Source organism: Pteropus vampyrus, unplaced genomic scaffold, assembly GCF_000151845.1.
Source record: "Pteropus vampyrus isolate Shadow unplaced genomic scaffold, Pvam_2.0 Scaffold82, whole genome shotgun sequence".
Taxonomy (NCBI): domain Eukaryota; kingdom Metazoa; phylum Chordata; class Mammalia; order Chiroptera; family Pteropodidae; genus Pteropus; species Pteropus vampyrus.
In genome coordinates this window covers 5047235-5063603 of record NW_011888863.1, presented here as the reverse complement: position 1 = coordinate 5063603, position 16369 = coordinate 5047235, and the positions used below count along the sequence as shown (strand labels likewise).

At 36.2% G+C, this 16369-nt stretch overlaps 1 protein-coding gene and 1 pseudogene across 1 annotated transcript in view; both read left to right on the top strand.

The window, feature by feature from the left end:
• The window catches only part of TMTC1 (transmembrane and tetratricopeptide repeat containing 1), a 244594-nt gene that overhangs the window by 28271 nt on the left and 199954 nt on the right, over positions 1–16369 (top strand). The gene's annotated exons all lie outside the window — the stretch shown is intronic.
• Positions 2866–2984, top strand: LOC111741861 (annotated as a pseudogene).

Below are 16369 nucleotides of genomic sequence, written 5' to 3'. Positions count from 1 at the left end.
TTTTTTTTTTTTTTGATTGAACTTCAAGGCTGTTTGCTAGTATGTATTTGCATTGCGTGAATGACATTAGGCTGACAAAAAAACTGGCTAAATACCATCAGGTAAAATGTTTTCAGAAGTTACCAAACGCAGGGAAAAATCCTACTGCAAGTCATTTATTTAATTGCCTGTTTTTCTATGTGACTTGATGATTGGCTTATAGGTAGGAAGTACAATGAAAAATCTGACTTAGTTTATAAACTCTAGAATTAGATGAAATTTCAGTTACTACTACCTTTTACTCACTCCATGTGGCGTGAGAAATGTTTTTTATGTAAGCATTCCTTCCCCCCACCCTCTTCATTATATCAAATTCATTCCCACATGGACACACTTTCCCTTTCACATTAGAAAGCTCAGTGAATTCTACATGAAATTTTATCTTCAGAACTCATATATGTAGATATGCCTATATATCATAGTCATTTTTTATATATACTTGATTGATTTAATATTTAAATAACAGTGATCCCAATAGCACTGAAGACAGTTTTTGCCTCAAATTCTTGCTCGTTTCCTTGTTTTCTGCTGCCCTGCAGGGTCTGTCATGGATCATTTATTCAGCATTATTTACTGAGCACCTACTGTGGTCCAGGCACCGTTTTTGGCAGTGATGTCAACAAAGCTCTGCCCTCATGGAACTTAGCTGGATGATGATCATGGTAGTTTCACTTAAAATGGGCTCATTTTCTATCTTTCTGGGTGAGACGGTCGTTGGATTTTTTTACTTCAGTGGGTCTTAAACATTTTTCTTGTAAATACCTTGTATATTGGCATGCAAATCCAGAAACTGAGACATGTTTAGGATTAGATAACAATTTGGTGCTAAAATGAATTTGTGAGATAATTGAGGTCAAGGGACTTAGGGAGACATATAAATATTTTGACTTTCCCTGATGGAATAGGTAACTGATCTTATAAGTGTTGCTTTGATGCTTTCTTTCTGTAGACCTTGCATTATACTACTTTTCCCTGAAGTAAGAAATGCTATGAAGATTAAACTCCTGAGGTGGGATTTTGAATGTTTATTCCACATTTATGATCCTATGAGTAGGGCAAATGTGTTTCATATCATTATTAACAACCTCATATCTGCATTGAGAGAAACTTATTGACCTAGTGAAGTGAGATTTGGAGGTGACAGAGCAAAATCTGTGTTGAAAGCCTGTATTACTGATAAATACCTAGGTTCTCTTATGCCAACCCCACCCCCACCATTTTATACTCCTCTCTCATTGACTGATCTCAGATAATCATTTTCAATCTTACTTAGCTGCTGCTTTCAAGAGTGAAGTGACCAAAGGAAAGAGGTGTCAAGTTAACATAAGTCTATGCAGAAAGTTATCCAACATTTAAAAGTGAAGTTTGTGAGTTCATATTGATAAATCCCTTCCCCTACTTAAAATTTAGTGCAAGGGTAAACCTCAATAATGAATCCAGGGTAAAAACACAAACCACCTTCAATTAAAGGAACAAGTTACTTTCAAAACTAAACTGTGTCAGAGTTACTAGACTTCTTAATTGTGAACTGTGTCTATGGGGAGAGAGTCATTAATGTGCCTTTAATTTTCTTTTGGTGAGTCGATTTACCCAAGTTGGGCTCCCAACTTTCTTTATAATAGCCTTTCTCTAATATAGAGCTTACCAGAAAAGTATTCCCTTTAATGGATAGAGAATTTGAAGACTTTTTTTTTTTTTTCCTCTTACTATTTCCTAACCATTCATTGAGAGTGATGTTATTCCTCCTGAACCAGTTTGGCACTAAAGGGAAATTGTGAGGTAATTAAAGTCAGGGGATTTAAGGAGACATATAAATATTATGGCCTTCACTGACCAGAGTATGTGGTAAAGCAGGGGTTACCTTGATGAATTCATCCGAAAGCTTATTGAAATCTGCTTTGATTCTTGAACTGAGCTCAGCACTAAAATGGATCATTTCAATAAAGTATTTCTTGGCTTCTTTCAGAATTTAGCACTGAAAGCTTCTTTCAAATAAATCACATGCTAAGGAGGCAAAATTTCTTTTAATTTATGGATAGCAGTTGGTAGAGTTCTTAACTATTGACAGCCTTTGGTTCGTTCTGCTTCATCTTGATTGGGTACAATTCTTGGCAATCTTCGATCCCCTGTGAATTTCAGTCAGTGGATGATAAGTTTTTTTTTTTTTCCTCTCGGTGCAGAGCAAGCAAGCTTAGGCATTTGCTTTCCAACCAGAGGAACAGGGACATATGTTGAAAAAAAAAATATCAGAACGTAGGCATTTCTGGTTGGCATGCAATTTTGCCACTGCTAGAGTAGGTTCCTTAGAAGAGGATCCCAGGCCCATGCTTTTTCATCAGCTCAACAATAAGGAATACTCAACCTCTGTCCTGTGTGGTTAAGAGGCTGGGTGACTTCCGTGCCACCAAGCATTTCTCTCTTCTTTTGATGGACATGACTAGGATTTTGAAGATGTTGTAGGGAGTTTACTGCTGATTTTGTTGCTCTTTTAGTTAATGTCTACTGTCATCCAGATTAATATTTTTTCTCTCTTTTAATATAGCCTGCTGAACAATTGTTGAGTGATTGTAATAAAAACAGTATCAGTTCATCTTAACATTGTAAAATAAGCATTCAGGGCATATATAAATAATTCTTTCATGAGAATGTTATTTTACACCCGGCAATAGTAGATCATGGTGGTTTCAGATAATTTGGTAGGATTTCCAGTTTGTTGCTCTGAAAATTGTCTGCCACACACTTTGATCTGGTATATTAGGTAGATTGAATCTTAAAAAACAATGCAATCTTAAAATACATATATCTTTTAATTCAAGAAGAGTTTAAGTCTACGGCCATGCCACCCTGAACGTGCCCAATCTCGTCTGATCTCGAAAGCTAAGCAGAGTCGGGCCTGGTTAGTACTTGGATGGGAGACCACCTAGGAAGACCGGGTGCTATAGACATTTAAAAAAAAGAAGAAGAAGAGTTTAGAGGGAACTTTTGTGGGAATACAAATGATTTGACAATTCTCTTGTGGTTCAGAAGCAAGCATCACGATCATGATTTTCATCAATATCAGCATTTTGGGTACTTATGTAGCTCCCATGAAGTCACATTTACCAATGGCCAGGAATCATCTTCTAGGTTTTATGTATAGCTTACAATTTTAATTCTTATAAAAACTTATGAGGTAAATGTTTACACAGCAGTAAAGAGCATGGACTCACATCAGACTGCTTGGCTTCCAGTTCTGCTCCACTGCTTACCAGGTATATATGATTTTTGACAAATTACTTCAATTCTCTGTGTCTCAGTTTCCTCATGTGTAGAAGGCAGTAATACTAGTACCTACTCCATGAGATATTCTGAGGAACAAATGAGTTAATATATGAAAAGAGCTTGATATAACTTTTTAATTGTGGCTTTTTATAAATGGCAGTGTTAGGATGTGGCTTCCCCCAACCATGATTATTTTATGCTGAAGTCAATGTAGAAGAATTATCGTTTAGAAACCTTTCTGTAGCATTCACCTTTTCTTTGCCATTTTTATGAAAGAAAGTAGTATAGTCATGATTTGACTTGTTAGTATATTTAGTTATTTTCTCTTTTTTCATAAGACTACAATATTTTGGAGGGGAATGATTTTAAATAAAACATTCTTGTAATGAGGGAAAGTTCAGTAAGGTTTAGAGGATAATAGAATTCCTGTGTTAACACTTATTCTTAAGTAGTGAATGCCATCCTCATTATAAGTTGTTTCAAAAGATGTACTTAGTTTCTGAAAATAGTGGTTGACTTTTTAAATTAAATTTTCTATGTATTTAGAATTACTATTGAATAAAACGTCACTTTAATAAACAAATCATTAGGTTGAAAATAAAAAAAAAACTAGCTTTGTAGATATTTGACTTATAACAATCTAGGAAGAGTGTTTCATGTTATAGATTTATGAATTTCTAATGTTATTCATATTATCCAAACCATGATCTTTATTACTTTATATATAATCTAGAAAATGCATGTTGATTTTAAAATCCCCCTAAGCAGCAGTCTCCATGAGAAACCTGGCATTAAAGATTTGCTCTTAACAATTTAACCTCTAAAAGGATTGGTAAAGTCTTTAAAGGGAACATAAGTATGGACTTTTAGGGGGATAGAGGCAATTAATATATCATAATTCAGAAAATAAATAAAACAACCAAACACAAACAACCAGCCAGAGTTGGATGAAGGGAAGGAATAATGTCTGTCTTATGTTAAGAGCTAGACATGCCCTCAGTACCTATTAAATAACCAATACATTTCAGCTTTTGAGTGGTAGTGCTCTTAGTTCCTGACAGGTTAGTCTTTATTATAGATTTCTTTTTTATACTTTGCATTTAGCTCCCTTAAGCAAATTTTCTCTGTGACTGTGAAAAGAATGTGACTTTGTAAAAAGATTTATGATCTATACTGCATTTATGATGAAAAAAGTTTTGATTAATAAGAGTTGTCTATTTAATTATAAAACTGCACTTTTGGTTTTCAAGTAAAGTAGTGAGAGACTACATATATCTTCAATGCAGTTTGTTATTCTATTCTTTAAAGTACATAATTTACGGCCACAACCAACAGGTAAACCTTTCAGATAAGTTGAGAATGGATGCCAGTCTCTAGGTACTTTTAAGCAGAAAATACATATGTGATAATAATTGATGGCTAAGATGATGTCTGAAACATTAACGCTCTCATTATTGTCCTTCATTGCTATTTATGAAAAATCTGAGCAATGTAGTGTTGCTGATTGTTTTTTTGAAAGAGAACTATTTTCCAGGCTGTGTACCACCATGAGCACAATGAAACACTGCGTTGGAATGCCCACAGTGAATGTCTTTCTTAGATATGCATTAATTTTAAAAATTCACAATCAGAAGTCTACAAAGCAATACTTTCTCAACACACACACACAATCCACCTTTCAGAAATAACTCGTAAAAAAGTTTCACCACAGAGCAACACAGCCATCTAGAAGACACAATAACCAGGGCCTAGGAATGCATCTATCACTGAACAGCTAGCTCAGTGTCACTTTAGAGATCTTTTGAAAAATGATATTTAATGACTGCTTACAAATGAAATGTGACACATCCCACCCATCATTTTACTTTAAGGTAAAGAATATCCTTCTAAAAAGTGCTGAGCTGGGTGCTCTAAACAGAGAAATCCCCGTTATTTCCAGAATGATGACAAGACCAAGAGCCAAGCAGAACATTCATACCCAGCATGTAAAATGGGGTGAAGCTACTCGGGCTCCATGAAGTGCAGAGAAAAGAGGAGCATAATAATGCTCCCAAGATACTTCTGCTTTTGTCACAAATAATCCTGTCTAGAAGTTTCTGGCAGTTATTTCCAGGAAACATTTTAAACAGCTTGACCCTCTGCAACCTGAGGCAGCCTATATAATGAAGTCAAATGGATATGGTTTCAAGTCCTTGAACTTCCATTTTCTATCCATGTAATGCTGTGTACCTTATGCAGCCTCCCTGAGCCTTGCCTTTCACATACGTAAACATGGTGGAAAGACTTATTTCCCAAGGAAATGATGACAGTTAAATGAGCTGATCCATGTTTATCTCCTGGCTTTTGATAAGCATTTCATATTGGTTCTCTTTTACTTCTTGGTGGAAAAGAGCTAATAAATAATTAAGCCAAAACTTTCAAGACATCGAAAAGTACCATCCCAGATGTATTAAACAAACAGCTTATCCCTGCCATGCCCAACTGTAGAAAGACTAGATATCTTCAGATTAGTGCACAATAATAAGTGCAATTGGGTGCTTGTGTTGTGCTGGGCCCTTTGCTAAACCCTTTACATACTTCATGCAATTTATAACAATTATTACTAACCATTCCTACGATATAGTTGTGGTAATCACTTAATCCAAGTTTATACTGCTATTAAATGAGAAATCTGAGACTTAAATCCACTTTGTGTGACTCGGGATCCATGCACCCAGCAGTTAAGCATACTGTTGCTCCATCATTATTAAAGGTAAACAAGGGAAAAAATTCTAGAATCTCTTTTGGGCAAAATTGCCTCAATAGAGGCCTTCAAGTCAACATACTATTTTCCTTCTGTGAAAACAAAACTCTGTTTCTTATATTCAAGCTCTAAAACTTAGAATCTGATATACAGGCTTGGTCAGAATTTATCGTCACCAAAGTGAATAAGGATAAAGGTTGCTTTTCTTCTTTACTTTTTTTTGGTCTGAGAAATTTAAAGTATTCACGTGAATATGAAAAATAATATAACAAACACCCATATTATGTTTGGTCATATTTATTTCCAGTCATTTATTTTTTGCTTTTCCTAAAGACAAAAACAGTATTGGTATAGCTGAAGTCTACCTTAATATTGCCTTTGGCATCATTCCCTTTCTTATCTCCATAGAAGATATAATTTCCTAAGTTTAGTCTATGTAGGCTGTTTTCTGTTACCGTATCTTTCCTGCCCAATTATGGTCCAGCCTCTGGTTAAGCTCATCCTATAGTCAATTTCCACATAGAAAATGGATTGGAAGGTCATGTGGCTGGGAAGAAAATGTACCCATGGTAATCTCTAAGCTTAACCTACATCTGTAATAGACCTGAAGAGTATCTTTGGATCTGGAGTAACCCAGACAGATCTAATCTGGGAAAGCCCTAAATATCATGAGGCTGATTTAGAGATGTGTCTGTTCTTGTGCTTTCTTGTCACCTGAAAAAGCATCTGCTGTACCACTGATGCTTGGCCAAGAACAGGTGGATGTGTGGCATCTTCTGTCCCGCTGGCCCTGAGACCCTCCTGACCCCTTGGTCCATCTGAGGCAACAGTGTCTCTCAGCAGTATTTACCTCACCTTCGAGACTTTGCACCTGAGTTACAAGTGCAGTCAACTTTCTTCTGTGCCCAACAACTTTTATGCTAGAGTGTTTATGAAATGTCATCACTTCGATGAGTGCAATTTCACAAATATTGATTAAACACTTGCTAAATGGCATAGGCACCCATCTGTGGCAGCCCAAAGAAAAGACATGCCAAATGGGAGGACATGCAAGGAGAAATACTGATATTCTGGGAAAGGGTCAGAGGTTCATCCATATGAAAAAGTCTTGTGTCTTTTAGAACCCTCTTGAAAAAAAAAATCATAGCATGTCAGCTATTCTTTAGGTTGAAAAGACATGTGGCCTTATTAGAGATAGGCAAGCTCAAGTGGATGCTCAGAAAAAATACATTATCCCTGTGGATATTATCCATGAACTTCCCTGAAGTTTGAGAGACATGTGAAATGTTAGAATACAAAAGGCAGTATTAGATTAAGAAAGAATGAATCATAGCTTAAATAGATGCCTTTTGTCTGCTCAGTGAGAAAGCAGATATACCAACATATATTTTAGGGCATATTAAGTTCCCAGGTTGAGTGAAAGAGAACAGGGGATCATTGCATTATGTAAAGGTATAAAAACGCCAGAAATAATCTCAGAAACAAGTTATTTTCCTCAGTAAAGTGTTGGATGTTGGGTGTGTTGGATTATTTTTCTTTTCAAAGAAAAATAAGTAAACAGCTTCACATATGTTAATATTCTGTGGAAACTGCAATGGAAAAAAAATGGCCTTGAGTTGTCAAAACAAAGAAATGGGAAGCCTCCCAAGAAAAACAATAGAGTGAGAAGAGCAATATTGAAACAGGTGAAGAAAAGAACATGATGTGTTGAGTACAGAAAAATTATTGAAGGCATACAGACAGAGAAGGACTGATAAGGAGTGAAAAGAGAAGTAATTCATAAGAAATTCAAGCTCACATCAAGGCATAAAGCCAACCCAATTGCAAATTTTGTCAGGTTGCAGCTGGGAGAGAGAGAAGGCAGAACGTGTTCAGAAGATGGAAATTTTTATCAAAATGTGTTAATTCTGGAAGAAAAAGAAACATGAGTTTGGTAACAGCTGGGACCTTTACCTCACTCTTCAGACCTCTCTATGCCATCAAAATGGCTGTTAGGTTTTGGTATTAGGAATAAAAAAAATGTGATAATAAGTAAACAAATTTCAAAAGGATATTAAGAATTTCCCTTCGATTATGGTTTTTATGTCAATCAAAGACATTCTCACAAGTGATTCAGTGAGGTCAGAGTGGCCCTGGGACTGAGGAAACTGATAGTAGTCAATGTAATAACCCTCTGCAGCTTCTGAGAGATGGGAAGGGGAGAGTGGAGTGGTCCTGGAGTCACACTGCCTGGTTCTGATGCAGCTCTGTGACCCGTGCTGTCTGTGACTTAGCACATTAGTTAATCTCTTTAGGCCTCAGTTTCATCTGTAAAATGTGAATAATAACAAATGAGTACCTCATAACATTGCTTTCAGGGTTAACTACGTATAATCAGCGCCTAGCATTCTGTTTTAAATGATGTGCTAGTTGCGTTTTCTTTCTTTATCTCATTTAAGCCTTATAAAAACATACCCAGATTAGTTTTATTATTTCCATGTTTTGGATGTGAGAAAATGGAGCTCAGAGAAAATAGCTTATCAAGAGTGACATGTAGTCTGCATTTGAATTAAGGTTTTTCTTGACCCACATCCATGTTCACTGTACCACGAAGCTTAGCATCTATAACAGCATTATTGGGAAACTTCAGCTGAGAACAGAGCTAGGAGCTTGGTTCTGGAGACCTTTGGGTATAATGGAATGATATGTCTGGGTAAGAAGTCAGTTTAAATTTGTGTTGTTGAATTGACTTTAAACTGCACTGAGAAAGCTACACAAAAGGCATGAGGGAGGCATGTCCTCCCCTCTCTGGTCAGACTAATGGGCCTTTTTTGCCAGATGAGTGATTCCTTTAATGGCCACCCAATCCAGACTCTTCACTGTGGCCAATAATAGAAAAAAACTTAAAAAACATTTTTTTATCCCTCGATATGTGCTAAGCACTGATAGAGTTTTATTATTTATTGTTTAGGGAATCTTTTTGAGCTGGGTACTGTTATTATCAACATTTTATGCATGTGAAAACTCAGGGTGGTAGGTAGCAGAACCAGGTTTAGGGAACAGGGTTTAGCTGGCTCATAGGCAATCTCTGACCCTCCCACAGTGTCTTTCTCTTGGCGTTCATAGACTCATTGGCTTCGAGACCATCTGTTTATCTTCATCTCCCAATGCTTTCCTACTGGAAGGGTTTACTCCAGTCAAATGGCTCTCCTCACTTCCACTAAAATATACTTTATGTTTCTGGTTGCTGTCATTTTCCTTTGTCATTCACCTTAGTATCTTCTTTTCCATTCACTCAATAATTTCTTCCTGTCTTCGATATTCTTTCCTGAGCATGCCCAGCCTGGTTGTCTTTTATCCCAAGACCCATGGCCCTTGCTATTGCTTTACTGGTTTTACTGTGATCACTTGCTACAATGTATTTGTAACCTTGATTATGTATGCCCTTTTCAAAAAGATTTTAAAGCCTTCGTGGTATCTTAAAAAAAAAAAATCCTAACTGTATTTAATATCATATGTTACATATAGTCTTCAATTGACTAATATTCTGATCAAATGAAATAATCAAAATACTTATCATAGCTTGTGGCTATTAGAATAAAATTGCTTAAATGTTGTGGTAGAGAAAAAGGAATGAGCAAAAGAAAATAGCCAAGAAAAACTGAATAGTAATGGAAGGAGTATACTATGGAACCACTTGGGAACTGATATTTCGTTTAGAAGAATTAGGTCAACTGTGTGCCAGTAATCTTTATATATGTAAGAAAAAGCATTAACTAAAAGGACTGGAAAATGTATACATTTGTATAGCCACATAGCAGCATTCCATTTCTTTTCTAGTACTTTAATGGATTCGAAGAATGAACATTTTTATATTGATATTATTTAGTTATCTTCTTCCAAGTAAATGAGAGAAAAGTAAAATTAATATTAGATTCAGATAATTTTCTACATTTTCTTAGAGTATTTGCTTTAAAAGGAGTAGACAATTTCTAAAGTTTTTTTCTTTTCTTTTTCTTACTATTTTTGTTCCAAGAACATAAACTTTATTCTCCATAGCTTTGCTATTATGGTGTGAAAAAATCCACTTCGCTAGACTTTTAGGCTATTATTTAGCTAATTTCTTTGATGATTGAATTCTTTTAGTAATAACTAGAGTTCCTTGTCAGAAAATGGCAGAAAATTGATTTTTGTTAATTTTACTTTACTACTCACTAGTTACTCCTTCCTCCAAATTCTAATTCATGACCTTTCTCAAGAATATGTAGACTCCACTACTGTTTCATTTAGTGTTAATAGAGGTGGTCCTTGTAGGAGGACCTACTGTGTAGTTACTGCATAATTCTCTTGCATAAAGCAGAGATTTAAAAACTCATGCCTAATATTAACAGATTCTAACAAAAATACCAACAAAGTGAGAGCCTTCCTTTTTTTCTGAACAGATACTAAGTGGAATTTCTCATTGTGATCCTTCTCTTTTTTATATTCCAAATGAATCAGGACTAAGTTGACCTTTAAGATTTTGGAATCTAAGAACTGTAATTAGATATTTCCCAGCCTTTATTTAAATTAAGGACAACTGAAGAAAGAGCAGGTGAAAACTTTTGTTAGCACCAGGAAATAATTATAACATCTTAGTGCTAATACCCACCATCCTCCAATGCAGTTGGCAATGCTATCATCCTCTGGTGATCCTTCTCAGAGATGGTTCTAAAGGTAGAATCTCTGCTTGCTTGCAGTAAAGCTGAGGTTTGGGGGAAGGAACAGTGGGAGAAAGTTGATAGCATCTCCCAGTCTCTAAGGCATGGGTATTAATTTGATGAACTTTCAAACAGATGTGGAAAGATGACTTCACAAAGCCTCAAGCTGAGAATTTTAAATGACGCATATTACTAATAAGACATTTAGCTTAATCCATCTGCTTCCTAAGAAATGTGGCTGTTTTCCACAAAATACTGTTTTTATAAATGCACCATCCAGGATATTTATGTGGGGAACCTTTCATTCTTTGGCAGATGAGGGGAGTTATGCTGCATGCCGTGGTTTGACCTGACGAAAAATCTGCAAAACTCACCTTCCTGTGTTTATTTTTAAAATCCCACTCTTGGGTAAAATATTTCCAGTGTTTGGTTTTATTAAATAAAAACAAGTAGATTTGGATTCAAATCCATATAGCGCTTGTTTCCTTTGCACCCTTCCTCGAGACTCCAACTCACTATTCCCTACCTCTCAGTCCTCGTTGGCATATCTGCTGTGTGTAACCAGCAGGCTCTTGATGAACCCCATCAGAGGCACTTTTGATACAGGATTGAGGTCAAGTTTTAATAAAAACAGGAAATTATATTTATCCACTTGGAAGAGTATCTGCTCTGTGCCATACACAGTGTCAGGTCCAGAATATCAATTCCACGAACTCAGGCACTCAGTCGCTTTTATTTTGCCTCTGTTATCTTCCACAACTGGCATAGTGTTTGGCATCGTCGACGTGCAGGAACATTTTTTGGGTGAATGGAAGAAGACATGATGTATTAGTAAGAGTCACACCAGCAAAGAGATGTCGCATTCAAAATAGGATAATGGGATGCAGATTATTTGCAAAGGGACTGTTTATATAGGTGAGGGCAGTAACAGCAGAGGGGCTGTTATCACCCAGGACTTGAGAAGAGAGAATCCTGTAGGAAAGGGCACCTTGACAGTTGAGTAAGCATACATTTTAACATAATTAGAATAGTAATGAAAAAGTTATTGAGTATCATAAGAAGCCTATGATATAGGTATTGTGATGATTTTTACAGATGAAAACAGGGAGAGAGAGTTTAAGGGATTTACCTAGGGTAACACAGCTAATAAGTGAAGGAGTCAGGGTTAGAGCCCAGGCAGTTTGTCTCTATATCTGCTTTGCTGCATTGGAAGAGTCAAACTGTGGTGTAGAGCCATGCCTTTCAAACCTTAGTGTGTATGGGAATCTTCTGTGGATCTTGTTTGAAAGTATTTCCTGGTTCAGTTGGCCTGAGTTGGGACCTGAGAATCTGCGTTTCTACCAAGTGCTGTTGCTTTGCTTGTGTAGCGAGGGATCGAGGACCTGGAGTTAGAAAAGTGTAGGCCACGTCCGAAGGATAAGACTCTGGAAGCTCAGTCAATTAGTCTCTTTGGCTGTTCTTTTCCAGATGTGTGAAATGAGCAGGTTGAGTGATTTCTAAGACCCAGCCAAGCTTGTAAAACACTGAACTCCTCTGATTTCAGGTGCGGGAGGCTTCTTTCAGCTGTCATAGATACAGTTCTCCTGGTCCAGACTATTTAGGAGGCTCTAGAGAAGGACTTGATGTGGGCAGCCTCCTTCTTACAAGGAGCTGAGTTCAGATGACAACACCTGAACTTCTGATTAAACAGGGGCTGCTTTGTTATCAGCTGTTTCCTTCCAAACCTGAGAGGTCTCCCAGCATCTGGTGCTGCTCCCTTTTGCCTCATGGATTCTCATTCCCTGTCATAGCTGATTAGGGAGCCGGATCTAAAAATGAAGCCTGAAATTCCAGGTACCACATTGTGTCATGTATGTTGCTCCCTGTAATTTCAGTCTCATATTGTAATATTCCTGCGATGAACACTCTAGCATCTTAAAGCTCCTTCTTTTAAGAGGTTTCCTATTATTAGATATGCAGAAGATACTTAACACCGTGTGGTATAAGTTATAAGCAGAATTAATGCTTTGCTTAAAACTTGTAATTTTCAAATTCTCTTTTCTTTTGCAATAAGTGGAGAATGACATTGCTGCCACAAGCACTTGCAAATGGAAAGTGATTCCGTCTTACTACTAAACATTCAAAACGAATGTGTTTTGGTCCCCGAGGTTCCCAAGCTTTCTACCTTGATTTGAGGGCTCCGGTTTCCACAGCTGTGTATACAATATGCAAAAATCTTGGACTTCATGTTGCAGAAAATCAGTCTGGGACCACAATACTGAGCCTTTTTCTTTTCCTTCTGTTTGCTTTGATCACGCAGTGCCTATAGCACATGCTCCATAAATTACGCAACAAATTTTTCCAGATGCAAAGCTCCTGCAACATTATGTGTATGATTTCCTTGCCATATTTTGACATTTTGAGTAATTTAGTTGCATTTGATGTCGCTCTCAGCCTAATCAGGCCAGAACAGCAGCGTTATCCCCCTGCTGTGCTTAGCCTTGCCTTCTGGAAGGTTGTGGAGAAGGATGCTTGCTGTCCTGTTACCATGTTTACATGATTCATGATCTCTTAACTACACCTAGTGTTACTTATAAGTAATGTAGGTATTTCGAAGGGATAATCTTTTATGTGTCCATTTAATTTCTCTATATATACAAATCATTATAACTGTAGAATAATCTTTATATTGACAGTATTGCCTTACCTGGCTTCTGATATTTTCCAGTGTGATCTCAGGAGCGTTTTTATCATGTGCTGCTGATACTCAGAGATTATTCCTGTTTTGATTTGATAGCCGCAGACTGGTATGGCTAGCACTTAACCAGGGATGAAATTTTGAGCTTGTTAAAGGATAAGAGATGCAGTAGTGTCAGATATTGTTATAAAGGTTGTGGTGAGTATGGAGAGAAGAAAAGTAAGATTCCAAAAACAATTGAAGAGAGGCTACCTCCTGGGGGAACACAGTTGCTTGCTCTGTACCTCTGTTTCTATGTTTCTTGGCCACAGGCCTTATTTCCTTGTACACTCACAGAATCAGATGTAGGTGGAAGAGGGCTTATTAAAATTCTAGGCAGAACTTCTCTGGGGTTATATTAAGATTGGGAGATGGTGTGGATTCTCTGTTACTAAGAGAGTAAATGCTGTGTTTAAATGTCCCTGCTGTCTAGTAAAAGCAATTTTCATGTGATTTGCTTGTATCTTATAGGAAAGGTATCGTATATAGCTAGTGGGCTGGTTTGAGATGTTGAACAGTCTGAGGTGTGGATGCAAATTTGGAATGTTCTTATGAGACAGGCTGCTTCCCCTCCCCACTTCTTAACTCTGCATCTCTGGCTCAGTTGCCCACAAGGTAGGCTGCAGCTTTCCCAGGCTTGTGGGGTTGGGTGGTGTCCTCTGGGTCTTGTACGCTTGTTCCCCAGAGCAGTATTAGATGGACTAGAACATGCTGTATGTTTTTTAATTCTGCTCAGGCCAAATATTTGGTAACCAACTCAGTTGGGCTGTGGAATCCTGGGCCTGGGTAGAGCTGTATATAAAGACTTAGATCTTAAAAAACCTCAGAGTCCAGAATGGAATTCTTCCAGCAGGCGGCCTGTTCTTCGGATTCAGATGCACTTCTTTGAAATATCGTTGGCAGAAGGAAAAAAAAAATAAAGTTTTGAATTTGAGGATGAGATTTTAATAATTGGGAGTCTTAATTGTCATTTTTTTCCCCTGCAAGTCAGCTCCAGTGATGACTTTGAAATGGCTATTTATGGAAGATTGAGTGCTGTAGCAAATGATAGATTATCGTGAAATAGCAGATCAAATAAATGTGTCTCCTGAAATGATAAAAACTTTATTACTAGAACATCTTTTCTCTTTAGGGCATATAATTAATTATGAACCAGGCATGAATAATATATTTTATAGTACTTTTGTCATTTATCTGGGTTCTGTGTTTTATAAACACAGTTATTCACTGGTAGTCTTTCAATTCTGCCTTTATTACATGATGATCTAATAATTCAGAATGAGAAATTACTACACTTAGAACTTGGCAGAGATACAGCCAAGTTTTATAATGAATTTTAGGTTGTCATCTGTGATAACAAATGTGAATTATATGGCACGTTAGCTTATGTTTCTTGGTTCATTTTTATATAATCTTTTTGTCTTACTTTAAAAGTTAAATGCTGATTAGATAAAGAATTTTATTAAAATTCGCATAAAGTTTAGAGAATTAATAATACATTAATTTCTGTGAATTACGTATCCTTCCCTCAACCCATTCTCTCCCAGCCTCCTCAGAGGTAACATTATTCTGAATTTTGTGTCTGTTTTCCTTTTCTTTTCTTTATGGTTTTACCCCATATGTTTGCATCTCTAAACAATAAATTTGTGTAAATTGAATCATACAGTGTACATTATTTGGTGGCTTGCTTTTTTCACTCAACATTATGTTCCTGAGATTTATCTTTCTTGTGGCTAGTAGCTATATTACATTTATTTCTATAGCTGTATAATATTCAGTAAAAACCATATAGGCTGTAATGGCTGTGTCACTATTTATCTAGAATACAATGGAAAGAAGTTTGGTTTTTTTATAGTGCCTTTGTGAACATTCTTTACGTAACTGATGCATTTCCTGATCTTTAAAAGATGGTATTATTGATTATCAACTTAATGGTCAGAGTATGGTCTGTAACATTCAAATCCTTTAACATTTCTTTAGACGTATTTTATGGCCCCGTACGTAATCAACATTTATAAAAGCTTTATGTGTTTTTTTAATTTGTGGGTGCAAATTACTACATATTGTATTCTACCAATTGTCAAAAGTATTATATAGGGACACTTAGGAGTTCCCTAACACACTTTCAAGGGATTTGTGGAGTCAAAACTATTCTTAGTATTATTATAAGACATTATTTGTCTTCTCTCTTGCATTCTCTCATGAGCGTACAATAGAATTTTCCAGAGGCTGCATGACATGTGATATTGCAACAAAATGAATGCAGAAGCAGATAGGAGAATACAGCAGTCATCCAGTAAGCCAGATATTAAAGAGATTAGTAAAAATTAAAAAACAAAGCCCCTTTATCACTAATTTATTTTTGATTTTAGAAGATAAAGTTATTTTTTATAAAAGTTATGTAATATGATAACCTGTAATGGGCTTATTGTAATTTTAAAATGAGCAATCAGTAAATATTTTCTTAAAATTTCAGTTTTAACTTCTTACACAGTAAATATCAACAGAAATAACCCATATAAACAAAAGCTTTTAGGATTCTTAGTAGTTTTTCAGAATGTAAAGAAGGCCTGAAATCAAAATTTTGAGAAGCACTGGTTTATGAGATCAAGCTTCCTACTATGTTATTCAAATCTTTTGTGTTATGATTGATTTTTCTTTTGTTTTTTTTGACTTAATTACTGAAAGGTGTTAGACTTTCTCCTATTAATATGAATTTATTTGTTTCTCCTTGGCGTTCTATCAGTTTTACTCTATATATTTTCAAGTTGTTCTATTGGGAATAAACAAGTTTACAAATGTAATCTCTTCCTGATGATATGAATCTTTTATTGTCGTGTAGTAATGGTTTTTGTCTTAAAGTATATTATGTCTAAAATTGTCATAGCTATACTGGCTTTTTGGGGGTTAATGATTGCTCGATATATTCTC